The 15,942-nt window shown below is 33.0% G+C and overlaps 1 pseudogene; it reads right to left on the bottom strand.

Annotated features, from left to right (window-relative positions):
- Positions 1–5,973: 5,973 nt before the first annotated feature.
- On the bottom strand, positions 5,974–7,884 carry LOC137741450 (cytochrome P450 71AU50-like; annotated as a pseudogene).
- Positions 7,885–15,942: the final 8,058 nt, after the last annotated feature.

Genomic DNA, 15,942 nt, shown 5'->3' with positions numbered 1-15,942 from the left:
TATGTGTGATAAAAAGTTAATAACTTAAAAAAATAAATAAATAAATTTCTCACCACTTCTATTAATTTTCATTTTTCCCTCTCTTTTTTGTTTCCTTTTCAACTTTTCTTATAATTTTCACTTTTCCCTCCAACATCTTTCCCTAATTCCCTCACTTTTTTGTTTCATTTTCAACTTTTCTTATCCTTTTCATTTTCCTTCTATTTTTCTTCAAAAAGGGCGGTAGGAATAGAATGGAATCAAATCAATGGATGCATCATGCATATTAATTAATAATTATTATAGTTTTTATAAAATTTAATTCAAAATTATATATATATAATTATATAATTATTATAGATAGTTAATATTTTGGGGGTATAATTATTATAGTATATATAATTATTATAATTATTATAGACTTTATAGTTAATTTAATATATATATATTTATTATAGTTTTTAGGCGTATAAAATTGTTAAATTAATGTATATAATTATTACAACATTTTTTTTAGGGTTATAAAATTATAAAAATAATATTCTGCTTATCGTGTATCGTGTTACCCACGTATATACCCGAATCAACCCGTTATCTTAACCGGTGCTTATCGGGTTACCCGATAACGATCCGATTCGTTAATTTCGTGTCGTGTCGTTTCGGGTTATCGGGTCGTGTCAGGAATTGCCAAGCCTACAAAAATATAAGGCCGCTCAGCGACCATTTCATTAAAAAAAATTAATGTTGCATGCCATGACGCCTTGTTATTTGTTGGTTGAGAAAATAGAAAGAAATTGGTAGAAAGAAAATTTTCTTGTAATCTGCCTTTTCATAATTAGTTGTATTCAATTCTATCTTAACTGTGTTTCGATTGGAGTTTTTTTTAACCTTCTTATGATATAGTTAGTTACAATTAGACTCAATTTTAAAAAGCAACTTGGATTTTTGGACTTGGATCTAATTGCACCTTAATTCAACAATTGCGTGGTTTTTTATATGAGTAATGTTAGGTAGACCATATTAACTAAATTTAATAAACTAAATGATATGGTTGTTGATGGTTGGATTATTAATTAAGTATTGATTAACTTGTTTCTTTTCTATTGGTGACACATTATTTGATTTGCAAATTTGACCTAAAATTTTTGTTTACCTAGGATTACCTTTTTTTCTATACATGACAAGTGATTAAAGTGAATTAGAATAGTAATGGCACATCTTTGGTATTTTCTAAGGAGCCCTTTTTCTATTTTATTCACTCTTATTTCATCAGGTTTATTGTTTTTGTTTGATTTATTTAATTTGATTATCAAAAAATAGAGAAGGGTGAAAATGTTAAAAGGTATGTGAAAAATCAACTTCCTTTTATAAGAGCTGGTGTAGCATGTTGTTAAGGGAAAATGACAAATAAAGGTGTAGTGAATAGTATCAGAAAAAGGTAAAAATATGATTTTTTTGGTTAAAAATGAACAGTACTGAAAGTGTTTTGTTAAAACACCATTAAAAAAAAACTAATGAAAATGACTTGAAAACTTTTAGTTTTAACGATAAGGACAAAATAAAAAGTAAAGTGAATAGTACCAGGTTTGACTTTTTAATGTAAAAAATGTGATTTTTCGTTAAAATGAACAGTAGCGCGGACTTTTCGTTAAAACTTTCTAAAAAAATATCATGTTGCATGCCCTGACGCCTTGATATTTGTTGGTTGAGAAAATAAAAAAGAAATTGGTAGAAAAGTCAAGGTGCCACTGTATGGTTAGTTGACTAAAAAAAAATTTAGATTTCTTCTGTTGATCGCCCTCACTTTGTAGTGGCAGTCGGAATGTTGCTTCAATCATTTTCAGTATACTTTTAAAATTCCAACAACCACAAAAACACATAGTATGTGAATTTTGAAAATACACATCACCTGTCATTGTCTGGGACACGAATACCATATCAAATTTGGGGACAAATTTAATTTTGTAAGCTATTATTAAGAATAGTCTATTTTTGAAAAGGGAAAATTAGGGCCTGTTTGGTATCTAGTTTGAATTTTTTTAACATTTCTCAAAATATTTGTTAAGAACATTTATTGAATACAAATTTCTTTAAGACTCAAAAACTTGATTGGTTTACGATTTAAAAATTTTAAATCTTACAACTTAAACTAGACAAAGAGATCTAAAACGAGAGGGTTGCAAGAGAGGGAGAAAGAAGAAAGAGGAGGAAAGAAAGTAAAACATGATTGTAGGAAACATAAAGAAGAGAGAGGATAACAGGAGATAGAGAGGAAGGGAAGTGAGAGAAAGAACCGAGATAATGAAAATAACGAATTGGAGGAGAGACGAAAAATGTAAAAAACAAAGAGAAGGGGGAGAGAGAAATAAGAAAAGAGAGAGATAGATGTGGAGTGAGATGGGAGGAGGGAGAGAAAAGAAATGAGTGAATTTAAGTTTACAAACTCTAAAAACTCACTTTTTATGTTTTTAAATAATATACTATATTTTTTAGTTAGTCTTGAGTTCAGTTTTTTAAAATTGTCCTACCAAACAAATTTTTAAGGCCTAAAACTTGAAAATTATTTTTGAGTTTAAAAAGTTGGATTCAAGTAGAGTACCAAACAAGTTCTTAGAATCTACTACAGTTTTTCTATATCATTTAGATTAAACATCCGTGTCTTTTTAAAATTTGATTAAAATGCTTTGATCAATAGTCACATTTATTTTTTAAAATTAAAATAATTTTGAATTTATCATTTTATCTGCATGATGCACTTTTCCTTATTTAGTGGAGATATTAGTAATTAAACTATATTTTCTCTTCTTCCAAATATGTTTTTTCGATCATTTTATCTGCAAACATTTAATATTTTTTCTTTTTCCAAATGGTTTTTTCTTTTTCAAATAGTTGATGATCAACATAAAAGCTCAGTGTAATTTTTTCAATTTTTTTTTTTGTGAAAAAAAAAATATATATATATATATATATATATATTTTGTTGTTTTTTCTTTTTAAATATAGTTGTTGACGAATTATTATTAGGTACAATACATTACGTATATATTATCTGCGGGTACGTTTGAATTTATAAAAATCATTAATTGGTACGTTTATTTACAATTTTGGTACATTTGATTTGATACATATGGTTAATATTAGTACATTATTTTTATTTTGGTACGTTTTATTTTGTACACATTGTGTATTGGTACGTTTATATTATTCTAAATCCTATTTTCTTTTAACATACTAAAAGAAAATCTTATTTCGGTACGTTTGATTTTGGGGGATTTAAAAATATTTTAAACTATTTTGGAAAGAAAATATATTAAACCGTAGATAATTATTGCTAATTTGTAGCATTATTGTGAAAATAAATTGAATCTAACCAAATTTTATTTTTTAACGAAGGAGAATGTAATCAAAATGCTAGATTATAGGAAATTTTACAATATAATGTGCATATAGCACCAATATTATGACAAAAAAAAGTTTAATCAAATCATTAAAAGGCATGGATGTTTGATCTAGAAAATTCAAAATTGAGGTGCCTATATCAAAAGATCCCCTTTGAAAAATAGGTCTAGTGACAATTATCTTTTTGTTAAGTATGTGAGAAAATTAAAAAATCTATAGAATTGTATATCGTAAATTATAAGAATTAAATCCCTTCAATCATGTTGCATTCAATCTTTTTACTTATCAATCTCTTTACTTATTTGATATACGTCTACTATAGATTATTTTTGTCGATAATCTGCCTATATCACAGATAAATCATTTTTAACTAACCTATATTATAGATATATTTTTCTTGTAATCTGCCTCTTCATAATTAGTTGTATTCAATTCTATCTTAACTGTGTTTCGATTGGAATTTTTTTTTTAACCTTCTTATGATGTAGTTAGTTACAATTAGGCTCAATTTAAAAAAGCAACATGGATTTTTGGACTTGGATCTAACTGCACCTTAATTCAATAATTGCGTGGTTTTTTATATGGGTAATGTTAGGTAGACCAGATTAACCAAATTTTGTAAACTAAGTGGTGTGGTTGTTGATGGTTGGATTACTAGTTAAGTATTGATTAACGTGCTTATTTCTTATTGGTGACACATTATTTGATTTGCAAATTTAACCTAAAATGTTTGTTTACCTCGGATTACCTTTTTTTTCTACACAGGACAAGTGATTAAAGTGAATTAGAATAGTAATGGCACATCTTTGGTATTTTCTAAGGAGCCCTTTTTCTATTCTATTCACTCTTATTTCATTAGGTTCATTGTTTTTGTTTGATTTATTCAATTCGATGATCAAAAGATAGAGAAGGGTGAAAATGTTAAAAGGTATGTGAAAAATCAAGTTCCTTTTATAAGAGTTGGTGTAACATGTTGTTAAGGTTGTTACATTGTCACACCTTGATCCTAATCTTTGTCTAGGATCGACACATGAAGTCACCACATACTTTTTTATCTTTCATGCCTCGCCTCTGAGACATGACCAAAACATGAAAAATGTGTCAATAGTGTATGGATTTTTCTGTACACAAGGCTGCATCTAACCTCTATGTTAGACCATCTACGTACCCTCATATGCGATCAAGCTGTTTGTAGTCCATCCTTCTTTTAAGCTCTAAAATCACACAAGGCAATTATGGGCAAGAACATAGAGTTTCAAAATCACACAGGGGAACCAGTTAAGCCTGTCTCACTTGATTATGTCTATAAAATGAAATCATATGTCAAACCATTGGATCTGACCCAAATTTTAGTATGGTATCGACAAGAGGGTAATGAACAACTCCAATAAAGAAAAAGTTTCAATCTGAGGTCAGGAAGTTGGAGTTTAAATGCCATTAACCCAGCTGCCAATTTTTCTGCAGATTTCAGGTCTATAATAGTATTTCTAACATCTAGAATGAATTAACCTTTGGATCTTTATGAGATTTTGATATGTTATAGGAAAAAGGATAAAGGATAAGATCTATGAAGGAAAATTTCTGTTTAAGCACAGGAAATCGGAGTTTCAATGCTCGTAACACAACTGTTGTTTTTTTTTTTTAGAATTTCAAGTCTGTACCTTTTTTGTTTCTACAAAGAATGATATACAGTCATATAACAAGATATATACTTAGTTTAAGAAGATCAATATGACGATAAAATGAGAAAATTTCTTATCTGTGAGGTTCCAGCTGATAGAGGTAGGCTTCACTGGGTTTATGACTTTGTGTGTTTCCACTGACAGAGCTTCCTGTGTTGTGAAATTGAAGATATGTGTGCTGCGGAATAAAATAAATAAGACACAATATTTATGAGCCTTGGCAAGTATCCCTACGTCCTCCAGGGAGCAGCAATAATACTTTCTTTCATTATTTGAAATAATAGGAGTACAATGATAACTCTCCCTATTTTCTATTTTCTATCTTCTCTCTAACCCAGCTCACTAGTAATTTCTCCGCATCTCTCTTCTTTTCTTTCACTCTCTTTCTTTCTTCTTTGATATTGGGAGTCATTTGTTTGCAATGAACGAATGAACCTCCTTTTATAGAGGTTTTCATCTAATAAAATAATGCAGCAACACTATTTACTTTACACAAACTTCTACTAAGGAATAGGGAAATTGCTTTGCAAAAATAGTAATCTATGTAATTTTTCTACATATGAATATTAAAGAACTATTCATGTAGCCCATCTACATATTATATTATAATAGGGTTTCTATATTATTTATATCGAAATTTCAACGTCCGTAACTTCTTCGTTATCGCTCCAATTCTCGAATGGCTTTCACTTGCGTCCTTGTGGGATTGAGCTCTATTTGAGAACACTAAAGGACTGTTTTTAAATGATTGCTTATGAAAATTAGAACTTTGTAGCTAAGTAAATAAAACTCTAAAATCAATGAAATTTGGTTTAAAATAAAAATCACATAATTACGAAATATGAATTTAAATAATGAAATACATAATTATATGATGAAATTCCAGAGACGGGATTTCACTTTCATACTCGACTTTTCATTATTGAAAATTTGACACAAACTTATTTAATTTATACCAGTGCTTGTTCTCCTCATCAAGTGAAGAAAACAAATGTAAACAGTAAAAGGAAGAAAGAAAAACAGAAAAGATAGCTAGTCCACAACATCCATGATCAATTCTGAAGGCGATATGAGGGAATAGCGAGCAGATTCTTGGCCCTTGAAACTAATAGACCAAACTCCTCAGTCATATCCAACTCATTTGGCAGCATGTTATCTGGAAGTTCCCAATCAAAACAATGCACAAGCTGTGCCAACACAAAGTGTACCACAGTAATCCCTAACTGCATTCCAACACAACGTCTTCTGCCAGAGCCAGACGGTACAAGCTGAAAGTGTTGTCCTCTAACATCAACATTGTTACCCTCAAACCTTTCTGGTACGAACTTCTTTCTCTGCATCTACCCAAGCACTCAGGTCTCTCCCGATTGCCCACGCGTTTATGATAATGCGTGACTTCTTCGGTATGTGGTAGCCATCGGCAGTGCAATCTTTGATGGCTGCATGAGGAAGCAACAACGGTACCACAGGATGTAGCCTCATGGTTTCTTTCACTACCATGTCCAAATACTCTAATTTCTCCATGTCTGATTCCTCCACCATTCTTTTGAGACCTACAACATTTTCTAACTCCTTTTGGACTTTTTTCATATCCTGTGGATGCCTCAAGAGTTCCGAGAGCGCCCACTGGACTGTCGTTGATGATGTGTCCGCTGAAGCCGCGAACATGTCCTGCCAATAAATTTTTCATTGCTAGATGAAGTACATATAATAGCGTGACACGTGTACATAAATGATAATTTACTGTCCATATTAAATCATAAATTTATATCGTCAACTATCAATCTAGTATATTAAAAAAAAAAAAAGTCGACCTAATGGTTCAAAATCACAATCTTTGACCACATCATGCTAAATTGTCTAACAAGAAACGATTTCGTTTGAACTTGAAGTCAAGCAAGAATGAAAAGACAAATGTATAAAATGATGATATGCACACTCACCGACATCATGGCTTTGATATTCAAGCGTTCGATTCGGTAGTCGGATCCTTCAGACCCCATGTGGGCTAGCAGGGCATCGATGAAGTCCCTTGTTCTTTCTTTATCCTTGTATTGAAGATGCTCGTCAATAACCTTCCCAAAAAATTCATCAAACGCCTTGTTAACAGCCTTCATTTTTTTAGTGAGCCCTTGCAGATCAAGCGGTGCAATACAATGAATGAAATCTCCCAAGTTAGGTGCTGCTGCTAGTTTCATACCCTCTTTCATCACAGACGCGAAACCCCTTCCGCCAAACTCCTCGTCCTTGTACTTCTTCCCAAACACCATCCGGCAGGTCATGTGATCCCGAGCGACGAGACCTTGTCAGTCACATTAGCAATGCGTCGATTATTGGCGTCGTCTTGAACAGATTTTATCAAGAGAGCAGCCTCTTCTCTCCTCATGGACTTGAAAGAGATGATCTTTTAGTTCGAAAGTAATTCGAGCATGCAAATCTTTCGCATGTTGGTCCAATACGAGCCATACTCAGCAAAGCTCAAGCTTCTTTGCCCAAAGATGATGTGCTTTGCACCTTCAGTAGGTGGTCTACTTACAAAGTTATGGTCGTGGGTTTTGAGGAACAGCTCGGCCGCTCGTGCTGACGAGACAACGACGGTATGCTGGAGGCCTAACCTCAAGTACATGATGTCACCGTATTTCTGGGCTAGTTGATGAAGATCCATGGTAGGGAACTTCCCTAACAAATGGAGGCTGCCAAAAATAGGAAACCCTCTCGGACCAGGAGGTAACATCTTGTTCTTGTTCTTGCCTTTTGATATGCATGCTTGCACGATGCGAACAAGGACAAGCACCCCAATTGTTAACCAAATCCAAAATGCCATATTGATATTGCGCTCTTTGGGAGTTCTCAATTTGTTTCTTTGAGTATTATGAATGCTAGCTGTTGCTTGATTTTATGGAGCTATAATAGTGGAAAGGTCAACCAACTAGTTTCAAACAAATTAATTGTGGATGAGACAATCCTGTAAATTTTCATTTGGAAAGGTCAGCCAGCTAGTTTCAAACATATTAATTGTGGATGAGACAATCCTGTATATTTTTTTAATGAATAATGTTAGGGAAATTAAAATTTTACATTAATTTTGTAAACCAAATGATGTGGTTATTGATGATTAGATTATTAATTAAGTGTCAATTAATGTGCTTATTTCTTATTAGTGACACGTAATTTGGTTTGCAAATTTGGCAAGCTTATAAAAGATACTAGACGCTAGTTGGGTGACAAGCTGGGGCCTAGCTGCTAGGTGGGACTTAGGCGGGGGCCTAGACGGATTTAAGTAAATTTATTATATGTTAAATAAGTGTTTATTTATACTTAAAAAACACACATAATTATATTGAGATGCATTAATTGCAAAATAAAATGACATATAAATTATAAAGTATTAGAATATATTGAAAACATGGAGAACAAATATATGATGATTGTTCATCCAGGTATTCTACAAGTCTTTTACATTTTATTGAAAAAATAAAAAGCAAAATAAATGTAATTGATTTTATGTCTAAGTTAGAGTCGCGACCTAAGCGGGTGCCTGGGTAGGTTTAGGCGGGCTAGGTGGGCGCTTAATTAGGTGGGCTAGGTGTACACTTAAGTAGGTCTAGGCGCACTTTCTTAATTTTTCAAATGCCTAGGAACCAATCAGGATAGTGGCTAGCAGCCTAACTCCTAGACAAGGCCTAGAGGCTCTAGGCATGGATTTTTAGAACAATGAAATTTGGTTTAAAATTTTGATCATTCTAGCATTTTCCTTTTGTAATTATCATATTTTCATGCACAAATTGCATAACTTAAACCGCTAATTTACTAATCGTCAATTTAAAATCATGCTCACGAAAAATCAGTTAAATCAAATTTCAATTACTCACTTATATGTAGCTAATAAATACACGATTTATTATAAGATAGTTCTTGATATCAAGACAAAAAAAATTCACTGCATATGATTGACTAACGATCATAAATTTATATGTAAAAGTAATTTTAATATGGATCTCTGTAGTGGTTACAATCAGTGGGTCAAGAAAACCTCAAGGAAGAGAATGAACGTTTTTTTTTAATAAGGTTAATCTCAGTTTACTATCATGAAGTTTATTAGTTTTTAGCATTTCATACATTTAAGTTTTTTCTGTCTCAATCTGGTACCAAAAGTCATAATTTTGAGATACTTTCATACATTTGTTAAATTTTATGTTATAACTTCTGTTAAGTGATAACGTGTTGTCCACATGAACAATGACGGACGTCACATGTCAATATAGACTCACTTGAATATTAAAAAAATTTAAAATGTTTTCCTTCCTCTTCCTGCGTCCTCTATCTCTCTCCCCTCTTCCCGTCTCTTCTGAGAGAAAACCCAGCAATCATTAACATTTCCCCACCGACCTAATCGCGTGAGCCACCGGAAACGGGTTCCCGATCGGAGAGCGAGAGAGAAAACTTGTGGGAAAGGAAATCTTGCTTGCCTTGTTTTCTTTCTTTGTTTCTTTCCCATCGCAATTTCTTCAAATAGCCAAAACCCAGGAGGGAGAGAAAGCAAAAGAGGAGAGGAGACACAATGCTCAATCACCGAAAGGTAAAATTATTTCCAATTTTTTGGCAAACAACCAGTTTTCTAGATCTGGTCACCATGGTTAATGCTCATTTCTTAAATTTTAGAGGAATTCATCAAATTCTTCCTGAACCTGTGACCATTAGCCAATTTCCCCCCTTAACTTTAATTTTGACTAATTCCCCCCCTCAACTCTCATAATTAATCAATTTCCCTCCTCAACTTTAATTTAGCCAATTTCCTCACTTAACTCTTATAATTAGTCAATTTGCACCATACTGTTAATTTTTTAATTTGATCATAATTAAATAAGTATGTGTAAGAAACTAAATAAGATGTACGTTAATTATGTTCCTATATCTTTATCCTATTACAAATAGATTAAAATTTAGAATTTTACAATTTATCATATATATTATTAGTCATAATAAATTAGTATGGAGTAATTTTATTTGATTTTTTACTATACAAAATTGACAACGAAAAGGATTGATGTGTACATTTTTGTATGTGAATACAATTTTCTTTATAAAAGTGAAAGCTAAATTCAAGTAAATTGCAGAGAATCGAGCTTTAGTGAAAAAAATGGCTAGTCTATTCATAATTTTAAACTCCTTATTAAGAATAATCCATTTTATTGAAATAGGTCTGATCCATGAGTTTAGGATTATTATTTCTTTTTGTTATTATTTCTTCTTCTACATGCTTTAAACCCAATTCATAACTTTTTCTTATAATCAACTCAGATCACATACTAATTGTATTATGTTTTTGTACATTTTACCCTTTATTATGCAAGTGAGTTTATGTTAATTTTAGTACTTTGTTGGAAGTTATTAGAAAGATTGAAAATTAACAAAAGAATAGATGGAAAATTAAAAAAAAAATAAAAAATTAACAGTATGGTGCGAATTGACTAATTTTGAGAGTTGAGGGGGGAAATTGACCAAATTAAAGTTGAGGGAGGAAATTGACTAATTATGAGAGTTGAGAGGAGAAATTAGTCAATGATCACAAGTTCAGGGGAATTGATGAATACCTCTAAATTTTATCATTTTTTTCTTCTGGAATTTTCAATTCCATGGTTTTCTTTCCATTTTCTCTTTCTCCATTAATGCACAGCTAGCCCAATTTTTTATTTCTTCTATTGTTGGTGAATTTCAGGTGGGTTTTTGGTTTAGATTCAGAAATAATTTTTGTAATTTGAATTTGAATTCTCTTGAATCTTTGGCATGGTTAATTTCTCCATGGGCTTAGAATTTGCATCCCTTCACTACTGACCTTTAACCCAGTTCCAAAATTCTCTCTTAACATCTGAATTTTCTTCCAAAGTTTAGTTTCTTCATTTTCGCTATCTTTCTCGTTTCTGTTTGGTTGCTGAGAAAATCACGGGCCAAAAAGAAAATAAGGGTTTTACTGTTTTGACGTTGCTCATAGAAAATCGGGATCGGCGTGGGCTCTCATTTTTCTCTCTCGGTCTCTGCTTGAGACCCATTTCCGGCGGCTCACGGGGTTGGGTCGGTGGGAAAGGTTGGTGGTTGCTGAATTCTCTCGGAATAGGGAGATAGATACTTAGAGACGAAGACAGAGGAAGGAAAAAAAAAAAAATTTATTATTATTTTTTTAATATTTTAAATCCAAGTAGGCTCAAATTGACATGTGACGTTCAATCATTGTTCACGTAAAAACTACGTCATTACTTAACAGAAATTCTAACGAAAAAATTAACAGATGTATGAAAGCGTTTCGAAATTGTGACTTTAGGTACTAAATTAGGACGAAATAAACTTGATGTATTAAATATTAAAAATCAATAAACTCCAAGTTAACTGATATTAATCTTTTTTATAAAGTGAAATCGTATGGGTTCAGTTAGATGGGTAATAGCTTTTGTGAAAGATTTGCAATGTTTTTGCTTGTCTGGAGAAAACTATGGGCGGAGAGAGGGAGACGAAGGATGTTTGGTTGTGTGATATGAGACTTAAAAATGAACAGGTGTCTTTGATTTATTGGAGTCAGTAAATTTTAGGTACTGAACAGTTAGTACCCAAGTAGTATATTTACTTGGAGTAAAGCACTTTGTGACTCTTAGCAACTTTGAAGATGAATTTTTTAAAATTCCCGGAACCCAAGCTGACCTGGAGAACCGAGCCAATAATAGACTGACACGTTGCCCCTTTCTTTTTCATTAAAAATTTCTTTGCTTTCGCAACGGTCGGCCTCGGTATCTGTCATCTTCTCAGTGCCCTACAACTTTTTGTTTGAAATTTTTAGGATAAAGTACAAAAAATAACCTCAATTATTGGTGTTACGACACTTTCATAGCTTATCTGTTAAAATTGACAATGTCATACCTCATATTTAGAATTTGTGTCAATGTTATACCTTTTGTTAGCTTGACCGTTTATTTCTCAGTTAAATGCTGACGTGGCTTGATCCGGAACCTATTTTTTATTAAAAAATTAATAAAATATTATTAAAAACAAAAAAAAATCATTTAATATTATTTAAATATTAAAATAATTAAAAAATTACTTAAAAAAATAAAAAATAAACCTTCCTTTCGTCAACCCCAGAAAGAAGAAGAGGAAAAAAAAAAAAAACCCAAACCAAACCCAATTCGTCCCCTCACCACAAACCCAACCTTCTGCAACCTAGAAAGAAAGAGGAGGAAGAAGAAGAAGGGAAAAAAAAAAAAAAAAAAAAAAAACACAACCCCAACCCAACCCGAAGGAAGAAGAAGAAGAAAAAAAGAAGAAGAGGAAGAAGAAGAAGGAAAAAAAAAAAATGGGAAACTCGTCCTCCCTTCCCCCCTCCCCACCCCCCCCCCCCCCGGGGCCCCCCAAGAAAAACATACCCACCCACCCTGCAAAAGAAAAACAAGAAGAAGAAGAGAGAAGGAAAAAAAAAAAAAAAAAAAAACCAGTTCGTTTGTCCCCTCCTGGGAGGAAGAAGAAGAAGAAGGAAAAAAAAAAAAAAAGAAGAAGAGGAAGAAGAAGAAGAAGAAGGAAAAAAAAAAAAAAGAAAAAAAAAGGGAAACTCGTCCTCCCTCCCCCCTCCCCCCCCCCCCCCCCCCCCCCCCAAACATACCCACCCACCTTGCAAAAGAAAAACAAGATCTGGGTTTCTCGATTCCACCTCAACAGATGAAGATGGGGGGGAAGAGAGAGAAGGGGGGAAGGGGACGAACTGATGTTGTGATGTTGGTTTTTTTTTTTAATAACTTTTCTTTATTATTTTAATATTTAAAAAATATTAAATGATTTTTTTTTTGTTTTTAATAATTTTTTTAATAAAAAATGGGTCGTGAATCAAGACACATCAGTATTTAACTGAGAAATAAACGGCCAAGCTAATGGAAGGTATAACATTGACACAAATTCGTAAGATGAGGTATGACATTGTCAATTTTAAAAGATGAGATATGAAAGTGTCGTGACACCAATAGTTGAGGTAGTTTTTTGTACTTTACCCATATTTTTATTATTTTATGTGTCCTAGATTTTCTCTTTTATGGATTTTTTTTTTCACAATTTCCACCATTCATTGGATTCAAGCATAATATGAATGTTTTGGGCTTTCGAAGAAATAAAGATCACCACAACCTGCATCCAAACGGCGGCCGGCAACCCAGCAATCTCCAACCAAACACCGCCCCACCTGCATCCAAATGTCCACCACTGCCACCACCAAGATCGTCCACTTGATGCCCTCTACCAACAACAACATCACACCCATCCCAAAACTCCCGCTTGAAATATAAATTTTGTGGTCTTCTTCTTCTTTAATCATGTCCAACTGAAATATAATTTTCAAAGAGATGGCATATTTTTAAAATTAAAGAGTCGAAAAAGTCTCCTTAACATTTCTCAATTGTTTAATATTTGAAAGGGGTGGATAGGGTCCCCACCCCTTTTTACTTCTTGCAGTCCCTTATTAATTTCTATCTTTTGATATTCTTTAATTTATTCAATCCGACGACTGCAAATCAAGATGTCTAAAACTAAATAAAAAATGGTGCGAATAGCACATACCTATTTGAAATCATTATCTACAAGGAAAATATTTGCATCCATCGTCTGTGGTGACTGCCAGAATGATTTACTCTTAGTTATTTGTAAGTCCCAAGTCTTAATTATTTGAAATCATAACAAGGTAAAACTAGCAGTGAAAAATGAAAAGGAAGGGGTCGCAAGTCGTATTACGAAACGAAACAAAAAAAAAAAGGGATAAATTACACAAAACTATCTCAATTATAGGTAGAATCATAATCTTATATCTCATATTTTAAACATTGAAATATCAGATCCCCGTTTAATATGAAAAAATTAAAATTTATTAAAATAAACCCTCTTATCGTCTCTCTCCCTCGTCTACATCGCCGTCAAGGCTTGAAAGATCGGCAAGGGAGCTCTGGAATGCGAGCGAGTTCGACGACTTCGAAACGTTGCATTTGCTTCCCAAATCCGACCAAGTCTTCCATCCAAATTGCATCTGACACCTGGCTCGCACTCGACGGGTCACTCGCTAATCTGATCTAGATTGGACACGGAGCGGTACACGTTGAGACTGCTGGGAAACGGGAGGAGGCAGCTGGTCTCAAGCGGCAATAACAAGAACCCATGCCCACCGGACCACCTTTGGGAGCCGTACGATTATACGAGCCGATCCACCACCACAACCCAGCGAGGAAGCAAAGTTTCAATCCTTGTTGTCAGGTTCGAACACAAGATTCTCGAGTTGCACATGTACAAGCTTGCGAGGAATCAGCAACAAGAGACACCCAATTAGGCGGCTGCGAAACCAATGGAGAAATGAAACAGATTGGTAATGGCTGAAACGGGGGGAGGTTAGATTGGGGATGGTTGAAATGGGGAGAGGTTGCAAAATCAAGAGACAGCCAAGATCTAATGTATACATGTTCCTCCAAACTGAACTTGCAGATCATTGTGAATTTGGGAACGTTGCTACAAAATCAAGGAGAAAGTGAAGGAGAGGTTTTTTTTTTTTTTTCGATTATTTAATTTTGTCGGACCAAAAAAAAAAAATCTTAAATTTTGGTTTTTTCAGACCAAAACCAATGGAGTAGAAGAGGGAGAGATGATGGAGAGAAGAAGGAGTGACGTGAGGAGAAAGGAGGTTTTTTTAAAATTTTTTATTTTTTTGAGATTAAAAAATCTTAATTTATTAATATTTAAATAATTTTTAGGGTAAAGTACAAAAAACTACGTTAACTATTGGTGTCACGACACTTTCATATCTCATCTTTTAAAATTGACAATGTCATACCTCATCTTTAGAATTTGGTCCAATGTTATACCTTCCGTTACTTGGCTGTTTATTTTTCAATTAAATGCTGACGTGACTTGATCCAGGTCCCACTTTCTAATAAAAAAATTAATAAATATTTTTAAAAACTACAAAAAATCATTTAATAATTTTTAAATATTAAAATAATAAAGAAAAGTTTAAAAAAAAAAAAAGAAAAAGAAACCTTTTGTTCGTACCCTTCCCCACCTCCCTCTTCTCTCTCTTCTTCCCCATCTTCATCTTTTTCTCCCTTCTAGCCCCCTTCCTGCAACCCAGAAAAAAAGAAGGATGAAGAAGAAGAAGAAAAAAAAAAAAAAAAAAAACCGAATCTGCATCCCAAGAAGAAGAAGAAGAAGAAGAAGAAAGACGAAGAAGAAGAAAAAAAAAAGAACTCGAATCTGCAACCTAGAAGAAGAAGAAGGAGGAGGAAGAAGGAGGAGGAGGAGGAGGAGGAGGAGGAGGAGGAGGAAGAAGAAGAAGAAGAAGAAGAAGAAAAAAAACCCGAATTTGCAAAAGAAGGAGGAAGAAGAAGAGGAAGAAAGAGGAACAAGGAGGAGGAGGAAGAAGAAGAAAAAAAATACCCAAATTTGCAAAAGAATGAGGAAGAAGAAGAAGAAGAAGAAAAAAAAACCCGAATCTGCAAAAGGAGGAGGAGGAGGAGGAGAAGGAAGAAGAAGGAAAAAAAAAAAAAAACTTGAATCTGCAAAAGAAGGAGGAGGAAGAAGGAAGAGGAAAGTGGGATTTTTTTTAATTTTTTTTTTACTTTTCTTTTAATATTTAAAAAAAAATTTCTTTTTATTTTTAATAATATTTTATTAATTGTTTAATAGAAAGTAGGATCCAGATCAAGCCACGTTAGCATTTAACGGAAAAGTAAACGGCCAAGTAACGAAAGGTATAACATTGGACCAAATTCTAAAGATGAGGTATGACATTGTCAATTTTAAAAGATGAGGTATGAAAGTGTCGTAACACCAATGATTGAGGTAGTTTCTTGTACTTTACCCTAATTTTTAA

Source organism: Pyrus communis, chromosome 11 (genome assembly GCF_041283825.1).
Source record: "Pyrus communis isolate YQ-2024b chromosome 11, ASM4128382v1, whole genome shotgun sequence".
Lineage (NCBI taxonomy): Eukaryota > Viridiplantae > Streptophyta > Magnoliopsida > Rosales > Rosaceae > Pyrus > Pyrus communis.
Note: the sequence above shows the minus strand (reverse complement) of the source record. Positions and strands in the feature narration are given on the sequence as shown.